The sequence below is a fragment of the Cupressus sempervirens genome, chromosome 4, assembly GCF_028749045.1.
Source record: "Cupressus sempervirens isolate cs-2001-9-10 chromosome 4, ASM2874904v1, whole genome shotgun sequence".
NCBI classification, from domain to species: domain Eukaryota; kingdom Viridiplantae; phylum Streptophyta; class Pinopsida; order Cupressales; family Cupressaceae; genus Cupressus; species Cupressus sempervirens.
Window position 1 is genome coordinate 93469184 of NC_143121.1, and position 19767 is coordinate 93488950.

At 32.5% G+C, this 19767-nt stretch overlaps 1 pseudogene; it reads left to right on the forward strand.

Moving 5' to 3' along the window:
* Window positions 1–3857: 3857 nt before the first annotated feature.
* LOC149560094 (cytochrome P450 750A1 pseudogene) overlaps window positions 3858–19767 on the forward strand; it is a 49804-nt pseudogene continuing 33894 nt past the window's right edge.

Here is a 19767-nt window from a genome sequence, read left to right on the forward strand (position 1 = left end):
TCAAATGATACAATCAAGTAATTGGATTAGATCAGTACTGGATATAGCAAGCATTATGTGTTGTAGCAATTATTAAGATATGTATGATGAAGATGTAGTCTAACTTATAATATCTTATGAATTTGGTATAGTTAATGATGTGAAATACTAAACAACTTAGATTCTTTATTTGTTTATCAAATTTTGATATTCTCCTACAAAAAAATCATGTATAGGTTAGCAAAGAAATACAAGGAGGGAGGGCAGATACAGGTTCCCCTTTTAAATAGACCACCCCATGTTGGATGGACGTATTCTTGCCACTCATGAACCAATGGGCATTGTATCATGACCTTGGGCTTTGTTGTGGCAAAAGTTCCAGAGCAACCTATTGTTCTTTCCTTTCTAGTGTCTACAATGGTTGCTTGTAGAAGTTAACTAAAGGTTGGAATTTATCATATATGGCTTAATAAGGAGGCATGCGTAGTGAGGGCAGAGATGGGTTCCCATTGTAAGTAGACCACACCATGTTGGGGGATGTGTTCTTGCCACTTGTGGGCCTAGAGGTGTTGTATCCTACCTTTGGGATTAATTGTGGCAAATGTTCTAGGGCACCCTATTCAAACCCTAATATGGTTGGCTATTCTAAATAAAACTATAAATTATGTCTACATATGAAATGTTAGTAATTTAGTTGTTTATTTACTTTAAGTTTCAATAGCTATCATATGTTTAATTATAGAGAACAATTTGTATACAAAGTTTGTTGTGAAATTCTTACTTTGGGTAAAAATCAGTAGGGGACACCATTACACTTTTAACATGATAGTTTTTAAATATTGCATGAGAGGATATTGCAATTACATCCAATCATTTCTTACCTAATAGAGAACTACTACGTACACTTGTGTGCCTGTGCACACAATTATGTGTGTATGGAAATATAGGTTTTGGTACTCTGGATCTTAATATCAAAGCTAAATTTATGTTGTTAATAGCGTTATCGAAAAAATTTATAGGAATTTTATGAATATGGGCTATCTATCTTATGTGAAAAAGTGTCTTAAATGCTGTGCCATATTGCTTCTTTATATTTGCCCATAATAGATTAGTTGTGATTGTATTGCAAGTGAATTAAAATATTTTCAATGAGTTACTCATTTTGGAAAGCTAATTCTAGTTGCTTTTCTTAGGTTTGGTCCATACTTTTGTCAACCAGTGATTGCTGGATTAGGGGATGCCAAAAAACCATTTATCTGCACAATGGATTCTATTGGAGCTAAGTATGTATTCTTTTTCTTGTATAAAGTTCATTTAATTGTTATGGAAGCTGTATTTTGCACCTTATTCATGCATAATGGAATTATTTTTTGAATAATGTTATATTTTAAAAGGTTGCACAAGCAAGATCATATGTTGGAATGTAATCTATTATATTATTTCTTTGTATGCACAAGTGTTAATGGTGACCTCCTAACATCTAGCTTTCACTGTCATCAAATAGAGAACTTGTAACATTTTAGGGTCGGGACATACTTTGTGAAAAATGAACATTGTTTTGCTATGCCCGGGGACATGGTGGGGATCAAAGCTAAATTTTTGATTCAGCGAAGGCTTGTTAGGTCAAGATTGATTAGATTTCTTTGTACAATATTTTTTAGAGTTGGGTCTTTTTATTACTTGAAAGAGATATATAAGAGAGCTGAGATAGAATTTTTTTTTTTACCCAGGTCAAGGCTCATTTGACTAAAATTGAATGGGGCAGTATACCTTGTATTTTCTAGATGTGTAGTTTGATTTGATCTTTCTTTTTATAGAGGATGTCCTGAAAGAGGTATATGTAGAAAGGCAAGCTAAATAGGGGTTTGCAACACAAATAGTTTATGGGAGAAATCAAATAGTTTATGGGGTTTTCCCTCATATATCTAATCTATATAGGGGTGCACCATATAGAGAAGCGGGAGATTGAAGGTGTGAAGATCCTCCATTTGAAGTGTTGATCTATGAAAAATATGCAAAATTCAACACAAATGTCGAAAGATTTAAACAACCTAACCTTTTTCAGATGCATGACAGAGGCTTTACGCACTTTAATTGGCTGTAGGTGAGCAGGCAAAGATTTGAATCCTTAATTTTTTAAACTGCTGCTGGATTTTGAAGAATAGCTTTTACTTCTGAGACGATTCCTTGTAGCCCACCTACCATGGTCAACAGATGATGTTTAGATTATGAATGAAACTGAGGTAGCCATAAGCTAGTCCAATTTAGGGCTTGAATCAAATCTTACCTAGGATAATCTTTGTAAGTTTGTGAGTCTCCATTTGTTAGAACATAGATAGCTAGGTATGCTCGGCTACTAGAGCATGCTGGTCGCAGATAACATGACGAAAATGTTTGAAATGCACGCATATATAGTATGGTGCATATGTATGTTTTTGTTTTTCAATTAGAACCCAACACCATCGTAATTACAACACCTAAGTTTCCTGATGTCGCAATTGTGATGTTCTCGGGCTATATTTCAAAAAAAAAAGTCCAAAAACACATTGGCATCGCAAATTGTCCACTAATGTATTAGTGATATATTTACATTAGTATCTAAATGACTTTATATTTCCTAGTATAAACTATTTGATAATATACAATCATTATTTACTAATTACAACCAATTGAGTAACTTGTTGGAAACCAAAATTTTGCAAAAAATTAGAGTTCCAAATGGTATGCCAAAGGAAGAATATCATTATGAGACAGGTCTTGATACATAGAAAAGGTACTTGATGTCTAGGTACGTATGTGTTCATAATAACTTAAGGTGCAATCTCTTGGAACCCTTTATATTTCACTATAATTCGTGCATATTTTCGCAAAATATCATTTGCCTTATTCAAAGCTTTGTCAAAGTGATCATCAATATATTTTCCCAATCGATCTTATCCTTTATGAACAAATCTAACAGTATCCTTTTTATTTATGGAAAGAATATTAGTAAGGATACATAGTATACTATTTGATTATTAATGCATTCATGACTTAGAAGTACACATTTTTAGTACTGTGGGCATAGTACTATTGTAATCAGTTTCCTATAACTAGTGATTAAAATTTATGATTTCCACAAATCAAAATTAAGTAATTTTAAATATTACTATATTGTAAATATTTTTTATAGTTAAAATGTACATTTCTTACATTTCTAAATTAAGAAAACTAATTTTGAGCTATCTCATTGGCTTGAACAATTTGGTATTATACATGAACTTTCAACGTTTCTCTTCAAATTTTTAGCCAACTTTTGAGGATACGTTGTCCAATATTTATGTAAAGTAAGACATACAATAATGAAATTATACAAAATTATAAAACTTATTTATTTCTATTTCTTAAATTAATTGCACAATTTTCTCTTCATACTGAAATTCTTAATGCAGGAACACTTTCAATTGATGAAGGAGTATAAGGCCTTCTATTGTGTACAATTGTAAAGTTACCTTTCCACTATTAATAAAATGGTTATATTTTCATGCATGAACATAGTTTTGTCTAGTGAAAAAATATACATCAATATGAAAATTATATGAATTTGTTCTAACAAATATTTGTTTCTTTTTCTCTTCTAAGTTTCCATTCAAGAAATTATTATCAAGAAATTATTTTCATATCATTAAAAGTATTATAAAAATCTAATTAAATTTTTTAATTAATATATATATTTTAAAATCACTTCAATATTCTATGTGATTGTTTAATTTTAGATCTAATTCTTAACATTAATCTAAAATCTAGATTAGCAATATAAATTTATTATTAATTATGTTCCTTCACTTCTTGTTTGCGTCTTTTTATTGGCTTTCATGTTTACTACACAAACTGGAAAAATGTGGTTTGAGTATGTGGCCTCTCTAGAGGTTCCATTTTCTTATGAGGAGACAATTGTGGAGAATTTGAAGAGGGAAAATGATGTGGTTTTTATAGCTATGAATTGTATGTGGGAATTTTATTATATGTGTGAGAGAAGCAAAATCTCCAATTTCACTAAGGGGACATGCTAGATTGATCCAATGATCCTAACCATTAGAGCAAGACCTCTTGATGGGCCTAATCAAAATAATAAACTCTTGGACAATTTTGATGAATGACTATGAAATCTTTGTGCAATCTTTTATTTTTCTAAAGTAGGTTTGCCTAAACAATATGCCTTTTCTTAACTAAAGGCAGAGTTTCTATTTTTTGCTCCAATGATATGTGGACCATTAAATTATACTAGGCAATCATAGTCAATCATTAAAGTTCTAGAAATCCCACCCAAATGAGGCTTCATTGAAGGAGAGTTTAGCAAGAAGAATGTGATGTATGTGAACTAGATGCTTGTCCATTTAGGGTTTCCAATGTAGTACAAAGTGAAATGTGTGGATTCTCAACTACTGCTTCTCCAATTGCATTAAACTATTTTGTCTCGTGTCTGCATTTCTAAACTACTTACCTACTACAATGATATTATTCTGGATGTTTACTTTTGGCAATAAAAATTGTAAGATTATATTGTCAATATATCCAAAATACAAGTTTGGTGTAATAGTATCTGAGTATAGTATGTAGTGTTATATATATACAAAATAAAATAGTTGAAGTCAATTGGTTTCCCTTTTTTTATATGAATATGAAGTATGGTTTTAAATATTGGAGATTCACAATTTAAAATTTATTAGTCATAAGGATAGATTGTACATTATTTATATTTTTTTTATTGAAAATATAAATTCAAGATTTGAGAAATTTTACTAATAATTAGTTTAGTTAATCTTAAGGTGGGCGGAAAGCCACTAGCTAAACATCATAAATTTTCATAAGGGGATGTAGATATCAAATTGGAATATAAAAAAGAGCTAAGAACCTTGTAATGCTCAAAGCTTGTAATGACTTTGTTCTTTTTTATACTTTTCAAGAAAGGAATAGGTCCACTAATTTTTAAATTTTTTTAAACAAATCTTGGTCTCTATCAACTTAACATTTTTTTTGGGGGGATCAATGACCATGCTCATGTGAAAATTAAAAAAACTTATTAATGATGACATATGTACATGTTGAAGGGAGACATTTTGGTCTGATGATGATTTCTCTATCAAAATTCTGAGATTGATTTGTGTAGAGGATATTATGAGATGTAAAGTTCAGAAATACAAGTGGAAGATTTATTGTGAAAGCATTCAAGGCCAACCTTGTGATGACACAATTTTTGAGCATTTTCTCCTTCACTTTTCCCTAGTTCTTTACTGACTTTGTGTTTTCATTTGGCATCTATTACCATTTTAGTAGGAGGAGACAAGATTGGCAACATTCTCATTTCTTTTAAACAATTTACAATATTTGAATTTTCCTATTGGCATATATGTTTCTACCAGTTAGGATAAATTTTTGACTCTAGGTCTATGTTTCCTACATGGCTATGATATATCCAATGCTCAATAGGTGAAAGCCTTAATTTCTACTACTCAAAATAAATTTTTGACTCTAGGTCTGTGTTTTCCACATGCTCAATAAGTGAAAGCCTTAATTAAATATTTAATCAAGAATACATATTTTCACGATTCACATCTTTTGGTTATTTTTCAAGGTAGGTTGTCATCTCCAATTAGATTATCAACCTTCTCTACTTATGACATTGACGGTGTCCAATATTTTTTATAGTCCAAAACCAATGAGCAAACTTTACTCGAGTTTTATGGAAATTTTTTGTGACCCCTAAATTCTTCTGAGCATATGTTCGGACTTAATTTCACTATTATATAATTTTAAAAAAATTCAAATATTTATTTTTTAGATTAATAATGCAATTAGAGTTGTAGACAAACAAAGTTGTTTAAAACAGCTGCAGATTTATAAGGTTGTTTAATTGATTTTTTAAGAGAAGTTTAATAAGGTTATTTATTTATTTTTTAAGAGAAGATTAATGTACAATGCCTCTATGCTAGTTTTCATTTAATTTTTATTTCTTGAATTCATAAGAAAGACTGATGCTTTTCCACTTGATTGCAACCCTTTTATATGTCAAAGTGACAGAACTTGTGCTAAGACATCTACATCTTCCTCCTACCCCACCATAGGTAGGGACTCGAGTTGCACTCAACACTTGTTGGTACTATAGTTTTTTTAATAGATTTTGATGTACTTGAAAGTAGTGAGATGTAAATTATGTGATCTTCTCAATGGAATAATCAAATAAAAAGAAATAAGAAAATGATTTTTCTTCCATGCCTTTTCATTTAATCATTTTCTTATTATATGAGTAATATTTTATCAACGTTATTTTATTATAAATAATATTTATCAGACTACATAAAGTATTCCATAATAAAATAAATGATACAATTATTATTTATTTATTTGCATTTAAATTTTTCACTTCACTAAGAAGAACCAAACATAATTTTGCAATCTTATATCCTCATAAGAATCTTATAATCATATAATTTGAATTCTCTCTTATGGTTTATATTTGTCGCTTGCATTTCTTAATTTTATGTCTCTTATTTTGGTTAAAGAACTATTATTTTATTTTATTTTATTTTATTTGGAGTATCATTCACCATAGAGTATCTTTGATCATTTCTCAATACAATATAGAAGCACAGATAGGATGAGATTTAAAAAAATATGGGCCTGTGATGTACTTGAGATTGGGTTTTCTGCCTTGCGTGGTGGTCTCTTCTTCTGAGATGGCGAGGGAGTTTCTGAAGACACACGATTTAGTGTTCGCCAACAGACCCTCTACTGCTGCTGGAAAACACATCGCTTACAACAACAAGAACATGGGCCTGGCTTCTTATGGTCCTTACTGGAGACACATGAGAAAGGTCTGTGTCATGGAGTTGCTCAGTGCAAAGAGAGTTGAGTCGTTTCGGTCCCTCAGAGCAGAGGAGGCTTCTCTCGCTATGAAATCCATGTGGGAGAGAAGCGAGCAGGGGATTGTTGCTGTGAATGTCAGCAAGTCTTTGCTGGATATCACCTCGGCCATTATTTGGAGGATGCTGAGTGGGACGAGATTCGACGTTGATGATGTGACTGGGAAAGGGGGTGAGCTCAAAGACATGGTGAGGGAGATTATCAGCACCCTTTCTGCTGTTAACATTGGGGACTTCTTTCCTTCCATAGATTGGATGGACCTGCAAGGCCTCAAGAAACGCATGGTGAATGCCCACAACTTCTTCGACAGGATTGTTGGGAGAATTATTGACGACCATATTGAGCACAAGAGAAGGGCTCTGGAGGAGTAAAAGGAGTGGAGTAAGGACATTCCGGATGTGCTGCTCGACGTGGAAGAATCCCAGTCTCTCGACGTGGAGTTCACTAGAGATAATATCAAAGCAGTGCTCTTCGTACGTCGCTTTCTCTTCCCCCTCTCTCTTGATCTTTGCTCGATTCTGTTTTAGGGTAGAAGTTTTGTAAAATAGTTTGTCTAGATAAGTTAAATATGAACTCAGCTTCCCTACATGGGCCACTTAAAATTTCTTTGATGACTGGAACAGAAGTTGTGGGAAAATAAGAAAATGTAGAGATAGTAATTAAAAGGTTTTATATCTACTTTTGTTTTAATTTTTCTTATTATGCTAAAATGGTCAACTTATTCATAAACATTTTAAAAGTCAAATTTTTTTTGCTTGTTCATGCGACATGATTGAAGATACTCTATTGAAGTTGTGAATGGTGAAGATACATTATATAAGTTATAAAGTAAAGAAAATAACAATAGAATTATTATTTTATGATTCCACTTAGACATGGAATTACATAATATCTAAATAGTTATAATAAGCCTTTATTTTTAAAAATAAATCTTCATACAAACATTAATTCACCTTAACTAACTATAGCTAACATAATACTAATTTAATTTATTTAACATAATCTAAAACTAGCATACACTAATTTTAAAATTCTACCTTCCCCCATTATTACATTATTTTCAACAAGAGAAGAACATACATATGGGTTTTGATTGTAATCTCTCTAGTTTGTTGAAGTGCCCTGACTAATCTTTTATGCTGACCCAAGAAGCATCAAATTGACTACACTAGCGAATGTCTAAATCATAGATCCTATGATAGTTTGTAAAATGAGAGAACATAAAAATGCAAACACATCTCTCATACATAAACATACACATATCCTTTGAAATTTCGCATCTCCTCCATGTGTGTCTAGTTACCCTTTTAATGGTGTACCCTAGCTTCCTTTACCATAGAAGTCCACATCTTTCCTAAGTGTATCCAACACCTTGTCAAGTGTTGCAATAATAATCTCTCCTCTACTACAAATAACAACTCCAAAGATATGCACATGGGAAGATCTTTATTTTAGGATTCCACATCTTCTCCAAATATAACTAATATATCTTCAGGTGTACAAAAAATTCTTCGTCCTTGCTCTTTGAATGGACAAATATAGTTTCCTATACCACAATTTCTTTGCCCATGCAAAACAAGTTCTTTTACTTGCAATGAATCCTCTTTGAAGAAGAAGCTAACTTGCAATTATAACCATTCTCCTTCCTCTATTGGCCCCAATTTTTAACGATCATATTATTCCTTGCACGTTAAAAATAGTATGAAAAGAAATAACAAACTTTTGTGACCAAAATTCTTACATTCTTCTTGTCAATGAGAATCCCTTATGCTCTATGCTCAAATTGGCTTTGACCTACTTTGATACATAAGAAAATCAATCTATATGCCAAAATTTCATCTTGCCTTTTAAGAAACATTTATAACATATTTAAATATTAGATTTGTGTTAGGATTAACAAGCTAATTTTTTATTTAGCAATAGCATTCAAATCAAACAATATCAATGTCTCTTAAGGTTGTTGAATGCTATTTAAAGAAGCATCTCTAGCCATTTTCACCGAGGCATAATGCCTACTTTAAAAAATAAGAACCCAACATTTTCCATAATAGCTCTCACATAAAAAAATTCAACATCGAACATTATAATATTTGTTAAAGAGTGTCATGAGCCAAATTAATAGCTTGAGTAACTAGTGTTGGTAGTGAAATAATCATTGATAAATTTCATTTAGAATAACTAATACACTATCCATGTTACTTGTCAAATTAGAAATTCCATGAACAACTCAACTATGACCATGTGTTGGCTATCCACTTCAATTATCTATATTGTTGCATATAAACAATGATCACCTATTGAAGATAAAAATGTCTCTATCATAAAGTTTGTGTTAGAAATGTATGGATTAGCATTTTCTTTTGTGTATTGTTATTGTAATTAATAGCAATGACTTCAAACATTCATTACACAAAAAATTCTCCCAATAAACTATGCTTGACTAGCCATTGTATTTGTTTTATTTATCCACTCACCATTCAAATCCAATTAACAACCACATACATTGCGGTTGTCCTCTCATGTATCTTTTTTTAAAGGCAAAAGTGGACTGGCCACTATATATTCTATTAATAAAACCTAATTCAAAGTCTTAACTAGGAAAGAATGAGGAAAGAAAACCCAACATCATTGATGTTACATAAAAAGAGTTAAAAAGTATTCATCTATTACAATATTGGCTACAAGAAAGCCAACAACAACATCTCAAAACAAAATCTCCCAGACCTATACATCAATGCCCTTTTAATATAGTCATACACCATTATAAATTCATGTTTTTTGAGAAGAAAATGAGAGGAAAACAAACCCCCTACAAAAGAATTCCCATGCCATAAATCATACTTATGAACCTCAAGCATTAATTTATTATCCACAATGAACTGAGAGGGAACAACCTCAGTTGCAATTAAAAGGAGTAACTCCATGGATTGCACCAAGTCGATAACATTAGATAGGAAAATAGAGACCATATACAAGGGGGAAAAAAATTGTTTTGATCTTGTTGAGAGGATATGCACACCAATTAATCTCTGGATTCTCATGTATCTTGCAATTGTAAGTCACAAGAAATTACGATTACATCTCTCCTAGTTGTGTAGAATACAACCTTACTATCTTCCACACTATTTTTGTTCCCTACACCACCTTTCCCAAGTATCTCAAGTGCATTTAAAATCACACTAGTCACAATCCAAACTACTTCATTGTAAGCTATATTTACTTTGACAACACTCTTCAAAGATAGTTTAGTTTTCCTATCTCTTTTCTCTCCCTCGTAGCCATATTTTTCAATCAAGAGAATAAAAATAATTAGGGTTTTGATATTATTTGTGACTACTAAAGCTACATTTAAAAAACCATGAAGCATAAGAAATGGTAAAAAAAATTAAAAATGTTCAATGTTACTACATACACTAATAGATTTGGCATTGATTTGCGATGGCTATGTGTCGCCACTGCGACAGACATACACGTCATAGTTATTTAGTCACAAATTATGATGTCCATTCTTTGCCGTCACAATTATGATGCCTATACGTCACTATGCAGCCACTTATATTGACATCAATCCTATCACAACTCTTGTGCTTCCTGTCGCAATTGCGATGGGGTTGCCATCGCATCTATAGTAACACTGTTGCAATACTTGACCAAGTCGTTGCCATTGCGACACCAACCCCAGCAATTGTGATAGGGTTGCTATGGATGCGACGGCAATCACGTCATAATTTCTAGGATTGGCGTCGCAATTGTGACGGTAAGAGAAGTAAAACAAAAAGAAAATATTTCATTTCTCATTAAGCCCACACCACTCCTTCGATTTGTATTGATCTTCTATTCACTCCTTCTTTCTTCCCTATGTCACTGTCCTCATGATGGATCATGGCATACAATTAGGAAGCAAAGAGTGCACATACTTTCAAATAGGTTCATAAACTTACATGCTAGTCTATATGGAAAATATTAACAGCCTTTGCACCTCAAAATTGGGCTTGATGACAAATCATCATATTTTAGGAGGCCAAGGTAATCTAGGCAATTGATGTTAGCTAATGTAAATGTTCCACAAGGAACCACTCAAAAACATTCTTCAAGCTCTAGAGGTGCATAGTTATTGTCAGGTTGTGTGATTCAAATATGCACTCCTAATTTTTGGGCCATTTCATTGGAAGGGAACCACAAGATTTTTTATAGATGACTAGGCATTTTGTTCAAATACTATTAAATTAGCAACATTTATGTGTATGCCTGGAAATAAAGATGGAAGATAGCGTTGGCAATGCTTTTGATGTTAAACTGAGATTATTAAGAACTTTAACAACAGACCCAACAACTAAATTAGTCACTGTCAAAAATCTAAATTGCCTTCAATAAATATAAAGAACTACTATAATGTAAAAAATAATACAATTTTAGCACTGCCACCCTAGTTGATAATAGAATTACAATTTAACAACTCCATCTGATAGAATATTTACTGGCAGACCTAAAAATATTTCAGACTCTAAAATAACCTTTAGAAAGGTGAGCATGCAATCTTTGCATGAAAAGTGAAAATGCATGTTGAGAGATCTACCTCTAAATTCCTTAGCAGTATGCTATGCATACAAAGTACAGATGCTACATCATATGATCTTAATGAAGTAGATCTAGTTGAAGGTATAGACTATAATAATTGTTGATAGGAAAATATAGTGATAAAATAGAATATGTCAAACATAATCTTGCAGATCTAACTCCCAAAGTTTCACTTTTGAAAAATAAGCTCTTCACAGCTACAAAAATACACAGAATCATGGACACATCTACCAGACATTTACATGCATGCAGTTCCACCAACAAATAAAACTGGCAACACATAATATCCATGTAAGGATGTCATGGTGTGTACATGTAGACAAGCTTGCTCGAAAATGAATGCCACGAAAAATGATAGGCAATACCCCAAGTACAGGATATGAAAATTGAGCTTAATTCGGCAAAATATTTAATTAGAGCATACAGCTCATGAACCAAATCTAAACCAACTTAAAGTATGAATAAAAATGAGGGTATAGAATATGATGAATGTGTGCATGTTTGCTGACAAATAACATAAACACTATTAAATAATCCCATGTTTAAAAACCTATAAGAAAACATATACACCAAAAAAATAGGTAATTGAACCAAGTTATATATAATAGTAAAGTGGATTACAATCGCACGAGGACAGATGTCATCAGACCAAGAGATCCAAATCCTAAAAATAGAAAATCTAGTGAGGTTTGCTTCTAAAGAAAGTAATCATGTTTTCTTCCTTACAAAAACAATAGATATATGTAAGATTAGATATAATGATCAGTTCAAAGCTAGATTCAATGAAAAATAGTCTTTTGCACCACTAACCCTATGCAAGGAAATCACTTTGCACATCACCATCATAATTTTTGCATGCCCAAACATAGGCACCATCACTCTTCAAAGCATAGGCTACCATGTCATCAATAAGCCTATCCTCATACCTGTTCATGAATCAATCATTGAAAGAAGTTATTGTGTGCCCGACAGAGTCAAGATAATCAACATTGCAATCTTCATATTATTGTGCCAAGAAACAAAACCAACCAAATTCTTGTTGCGTCATATTTAGCTTTCCAACTAGCCTCGTATACCTCCTGGAAGATATCTTTAAACCTACCAATTTAAGTCACATATAAGAAGAATCTCCAAGAATATGAGGATCATTAAGCTAGAGAAACATAAAGAATGATAACATGGGAAGTAAGGTGTGTTAGAGAAAAAGGTAAAAATAAGATCATCAATCCTTGTATTGATTTGAAAACATAGGTTCCATCATATTTTTTTAAAATTGTGTCTTTAGTACTCAGGTAAAGTGGCCATTTCTTCTCATAAGCTGTTGCCATTGATGCATCAGCAAATGCACAAATAGAATGCACATAAGTAATTAATCATAATTGAATATTTGAGATTTGCTCAATTAGAATTAGAATAGGAAATTATATTTGTCATAAAAGAGAGGACTACATACCTCATCAGTATTGTACATAGCTAATGCTATTCCTCCATCTCCTTTAAATTCATATACCTCCAACTCTATAGTTTCACCTCCATTCTCTGGAACTGCATCAATTGATAAAAATCATTGTTGCGTGCTACAAAGAATACTAATGAAACAAAAAATAGATGCTTTTCGATCTCTGACAGTGAAACCATAATGATATTCACTAAGCCGAAAGACAATAATATTATAATTCAATGTGGTCACAAGTTGTCAAATATGGAAATAATCCAAGTATCCTTAGAAGTGGAGTTCAAAAAGCAACAAGCTCTTCACTTTTAGTGATAAAAACCTCATTACCTTTTTTAACATCATTACCTTTGATTATCTTTTGTGACCTTTTCTCGGCTAAAGACTTGTGAAAACTATAATGTCATTCCTAAATGACTCTAAAAGACCTTTTAAAACACTCTTCACACACCTATAACCTTAACTAACCCCATTCAAGCCTAAGTTGGCTTATGTTGCCAATATTGGAAATTTTACAAGATCTTGCACTTTGAGTGCATTTAACATCATTTAGGGGCTTTAATAGCCTATTACATCATGTAAACACTACTATCCACCCATAACTCTTCCTAGGACACCCTAGGACTTCAAATGACCCCTTACATCATATCGACTCCCTATTTGTGCCAACTAGAGCTTCACTTTGTGTCAAGAATAGTTTAATATTCTCTACTAAATAGGGCCAACCACGTGAAGGTGGAAGCTCATTTGGCCCCAACTCCCCTCCTGCTAACAACACTCTACATTCCCCGTTAACATCTAACATTCATTCATTCTTTCAACCATTAATAAAATGTAACATTCAATCAATATCACATGATAAAATTCATTAACACATTAGATTCATAAACATGCAAGATTCATCAATATTTTGCATTAACACATAATTCATGAACATTCATTAGCACATAATTAAATTCATTGAGACATGAAATTCAGTCATTATCAATTAAGGTATGTATATGACAATCATTTCTTTTTTTTCTTTCTATTTGTTTTTTCTATGTAAGCTCTAAGAGGAGCATAAGTGTCATCATCAATTCCCCCCCCATCAGTTCTTTTCTTTTTTCTTCATGATCTCAAATTCCTATGCTATTGCAAAGGGGGGTCCTCTGCAATAACAAATAAAAGAGTTAAATTAAAAATAATTTATTATAATTGTTAAAAGTATTTAATTATTTTAAATAACATAACTATGGCGCACTTTACCTAATCTAACCACATCATTTTGTCTAGACTTAACGTCAACACACTCATGAACATCAACCCCTCAATCCTCTATAGCTGCTATACAAAATGTTACGTTAATCCAAACACCAATTGCAATTACATATAAAAAATTTAATAGAAAATGTATACCTCCACCAATGGGATGCACATCATGCAAACCTTCAGCATTCACAGATTGTGTAGAAGGATTCTCAAGCTGCATTCCAACATCCTATGCATTGTTATCATTGCTTGCTTAAAAAAGATATACTCACTTTATATTGGAATTTAACATCAAATAGACTAATTGGTAAAGTATTCAATTTGAAATAAATTTCATTTAGCTTATTTACCTGAGGCTCAGATGCATCATTATTAGAACCTTCCACATTGATTTCAGCTCGTAGCCATTCAACCATGGCTCTATAGCCTTGTTGGAAGCCAAGTCTCTTATCCTCTTTTGTGAGGCATCTCTTGAACTCTGAGCCCTACATTTTTGCGTGGTATGGTGAATTTTACTTGCATTGTTTCATCAACCAATGGAGGGTAGTTCATATATCAAAAGGAAATACAAAAGTTTCAAAACTTGAGGATCTGAAATACTTACAACTTGTGCTTGAAGAAGTTTCGAAAAACCACCAAAGCCGAGCTTGTGTGTCCTGTGTTTTTCTAGTCTTGCCTTTGTTGCCTTTGATGTGTCAGGAAATCTATGAAAAGTTTGAAATAACATTTTGCTTCTGTCTAGTTTGCACAATTACAATGAGTTTTAACTACTCATGTGTAGATGAGCCGGGAACATCGCTAGCATCCCCTCCGAGCGGTTGCTCCATATTATGCCCTTGTGTCAAAGATCAAGTATAAAAATGTTAGCCAAAATTTTATTGACTAAATGGTATGTTGGAATCATTGATTAGAAGTTGGTTTAATAGTATGTACCACCCCCATGATAGGAGCCTCATTTGTATCTATGCAGTTCAAATTGTAATCAATAAGAAGCTCTTCCCCTACACATATTGATTTTATCGCATAGATGAATACACAATTTCCCTCGCGCGCCTCAAATATGAAATTAGGTTGCTATATAGTTGACCCGGGTCATGTACTGTTTATAAAACCCATAATATTCCCTGTTGCTTTTGGCCTTCCATCAATGTATATAGCCTAACTCTTACTTTGATTAATTTCTTCTTGTTGTATATAATTTGTTGAGAGGGCACACCTACGCATAGTTTTTTTATATTGAACAATATGCATCCAACTTTTGTAATCCTAACATGGTCCAACATACTCCATCAATTCAGAAACTTTGTTGCAAGACACCTCTATGTTGTCCATAGAAATAGGCCCAAACCATGTAATGATGATGGTGCTATGCAATATATCCTCTCGTTAACAAAAAAAATTAGTGTTTATTGGAGGAAGTTTCTTGGGTACCCAATGTTTCTGTAGTTGTTGGTACCTCAAGGGCACCTTGATGTCGCCTTTCGTCTCATCATCATAAGAACATGACCCCCTTTGAGCAAGGAAAAATTTCACGTGTTTAATGAATTTCCTTCTAGTCCTTTGACCTCTAGTTAATCTCCCTATTCTAGATAAACTGCATGTCTCACCTTCCTCTTCTATTCCTATATTTTCCTCACTTGAGGAAGACACTTCTGACAAATACCTATTCGCTGCTACTTGCAAATGGGAGTGATCTTAGAAGAAATCAATCTTACTATTGATAAGTGTATTAAATAGATTGTCTATAAGGAGTATTAACTTATACCTATCGATCCATGAGACTATGCGAGATGCTCCTGAAAGGGGTTTCAGTTTTCTACAAATGTAATTCAATTATCATGAGTATAATCATAATCACATCCATCATAAGCATCACATAAAAATAAAAAACATTAAAAGGTACACAATATAACACTTAAATCAGACTCACATTATAAGCCTACTAGGGAAGTAGGCATAGTGAAGGGCTAAGCACTTATATTATGTTTTCCCTATGAATTTTATTCTAGGTACAACTCCCTTTTATAGATATTTAATGAATTCCCTTTTCTAAACTACACTCTTACAAATGCTTTTGACCTGAAAGAAAATAAGGCTTAGTACATTCACACATCAATATGTGTTTTAAATAGTTTTATTTATTTAATTTAGATTAATAGTTAATTTAAATTAGGAGTATTCTATTTCTAGTTGAAACTTGTAGCTTTTAAATAGATAATGGATAAACTATGTAACTATATAAAACAAATATATTTGTATCAAGAAATTAATATTGAATAGATTAAGGATTGATGGCATACCTCTAAATTTCATCATCATCATCGTCGTTGTCATCATCATCATCATCATCCTCCTCCTCATCATCATCATCATCCTCATCATCATCATCATCATCATCCTCCTCATCATCATCATCGTCATCATCATCATCAGCCTCACCATCATCATCGTTGTTATCATTGTCGTCATCATCAACATCATCATCATCATCAACATCAACATCAACATCATCTTCATCATCATCATCAGTAGCATCATCTACATCATCTTCTACTTCTTTGGTATCTTCTTCTTCCATCGCATTATACTTTATTAGCCTTCCTCTTGGTTCATGTCTAACAACAAATGACCAACCCGATTTATGTGGAACCTTTGACTAAAATACCTACTCACATTGGCTTGGAAGAACATAGGGCTCATCCCCAACTAGCTCAAACGACCTTGTATTAACCATTGTAAATCTATTATCATGTTCAATAACAGTTCTATCAAGATCATTTGGATTAAGTCGTAGCCTGTACCATTTGACAACGAAGAGTACTAATTTGAAGGAACTAAAGTCACACTCTAGTATATCATCCAAAATTCCATAGTATCAATTTTTAGACTCTCGAGGATGTAAGTCGTTTCTAGATAAAATATTAGTCACTTGAAAGATTGCAGTTATTTCTGAATCACAAGTTTTCTTCGTGTCATCCAACACTTTGACACAAAATTTATGACAATTACATAACATAGCCTTGTGGTGTTTAACCTACAATAATATGTGAAACATGTCAAAATTGTTGTATCATGAGTTGATAAACATATGGGTGATTAATAAATTTGTACATACCTGGAAATCTCTTAAACCACGTGCTAAGTCTATTTCCCTTTGCATAACATTGGAATCTCCATTACGATGAGGTTCTTTAACCAATGCAGATACACCTTCCCATGTTAATGTTCGACTAGAATGTTGACATCATTCAATCCATATCGTCATCCAACCAAGATTGTTTGCAATATACAAATGTAGTGCATCCCACTCTCGAGCACCTATACAAAAAAAAAATAGACAACTTACAACCGATTTATTTTGAAAATTAAGAAATAATTTATTACAATAACATCTTATAATTTATTACCTCTCACTTTCCTCAATGTACCTTTCCCCATCAAGTACTCCCCTTCTAATTTTTTAAAAGGCTCAAGATCCCAAATGCGATCTACATGGATATTTGATGCAAACTTAAGAAAATATTCAATAATGTACACCATAGTCTGGTATACCATATATCTCTCTACCATAGAACCCTCAGGATGTGCTCTATGTTGAACCAAAGCTTTCAAAGATTTCAAGTGCCTCTCAACCATCCACATTGACCTAGTGTGTATAGGTCCACACAATTCAATCTCCCCAACTAGGTGTATGAGGTAGTGTTCTTGTGCATTGAAAAAAGTTGGAGGTAGGCACTTTTGCATTTCACACAGTAAATGAGGAATTCTTCTCTTCCAATAGTTTATATCTTCTTTATGGATTTCTTTAGATGACAACCACCTACATTAAGAGAGTCAAGTCACAAAAAATATATAGATACGAGACTTTACAAAATAATATACAATAGATTACATAACAATAAAAAAAAAATCATGAATATAATAAATATATAAAAAAAATTGAACAAATATTACTTCTTACCTCATGTATTTTCCAAGATCGTATATCACTTTTTTAATGTTATTGTTGAAGGGCTCTGGGAGAGATAGAGGAAGAACGTATTGCAGTAAATATAAACCAATCATTTCATTTTTTTCTAACATAACGTAATGAATAGTACATGTAGTTTATGAATATATTGTAAATTATACAGAAGAACATAACTTACCTTGATGAAAGTATACCAATCATGTGTTTTGAGCCCTGGCCCAAATTCACTTTTTTTTTTATATGAGATTGTTTATGTTCGTAGCAAATCCTGTGAGAAATCAAATTTTTCGTATGAGTTCTTTTATGGCATCACTTTGGTGCTCCGTTAATAACCAAGGAAGGGCACTTATATTAATCTGATCTTTGTTGCTATTTTGAGTGAATTAAATTCTTCAATGCATGATTGGATTCATGAATGTCATTATAAATTTTGACAATTTTTTCTTTGTCATGCCTTCCATCCAATATTTTCCATAATGTCTCTGTTATATTCTTTCCAATATGCATAGTATCAAACAAATGCACAATTTGTAAGTGCTCGTAGTAGGGCAACCTGCTAAATTGTCTGGGATAGCTTTTTAGTCCCTTTGGAAGGTTGTCAGTACTGCCTTGACAACCTTCACGATCATCAATTACACAATTAGTAAACAAAAATCAAAATATAAATATATAAATTACAAACATAAACCATTAGGTGGAACGACATTACCTCGACGATTAATTCTATTATATTCCAACTTCCATAGGCGAGTATCATTCTTCATGGCTTTAATGCAGTCTCTTCTTTCCCATTGAAATGATGTTTTTTCGTACTTTGATACTTATGATTCCTGTGGAGGAAGTGTCTACACTCATCAAACACTTGCTTTCCTAAACTTTTTGAATGAGGAGATTTCATTTTTGGACCACAAACTAGACATGCAAATTTTCCCTTTGTTTGAAGACCTACAAAATAATGATATAATTGGATTATTAAATATTTTGATTTTTACAATTAGAATTATCATGCGCAACTTGAATTCATTATAATGTACCACAAAAATTTGTTAGCCCTGGGGCATCATGTATTGTCCATGCAAGTATTGCATGGAATTGAAATTGTCTTTGTCCTATTGGTCTAGACACATCATACATAGTGACACTATTCCATAACTCCACCAACTCATTGATAATAGGCTCAACATATACATTCATATCTTTAACTTGATATTTATCTACTTGAATGAATAGTAACATTACATAATTATTGTGACCGTTTTACCGGAAGATTTGTAAGTACATGTAAATTAATAACTATCAAATGTTAAGATACCTAGAAAAATTGTTGCCAACATAATGTGCTCCCTCTTTATTGACATCCACGGAGGAATGTTATTGTTGATAACAAAAACAGGCCACACCGAGTAAATAGATCCCATCTCTCCAAATGGATTGACACCGTCCACTACCAATGAAAGCCTGAGATTACGAGGTTCTTCTTTGAAGTGTTGCCACTTTTCCTCTATGTGCATAAATGCCAAACCATCCGTAGGGATTCGAATAATGTCATCTCTACTTCTATTGCGTGCATGATAATTCATAAATTGAGCCAAGCTACTACACCTAAATAATTGTCGCATCCGTGGAATAATGG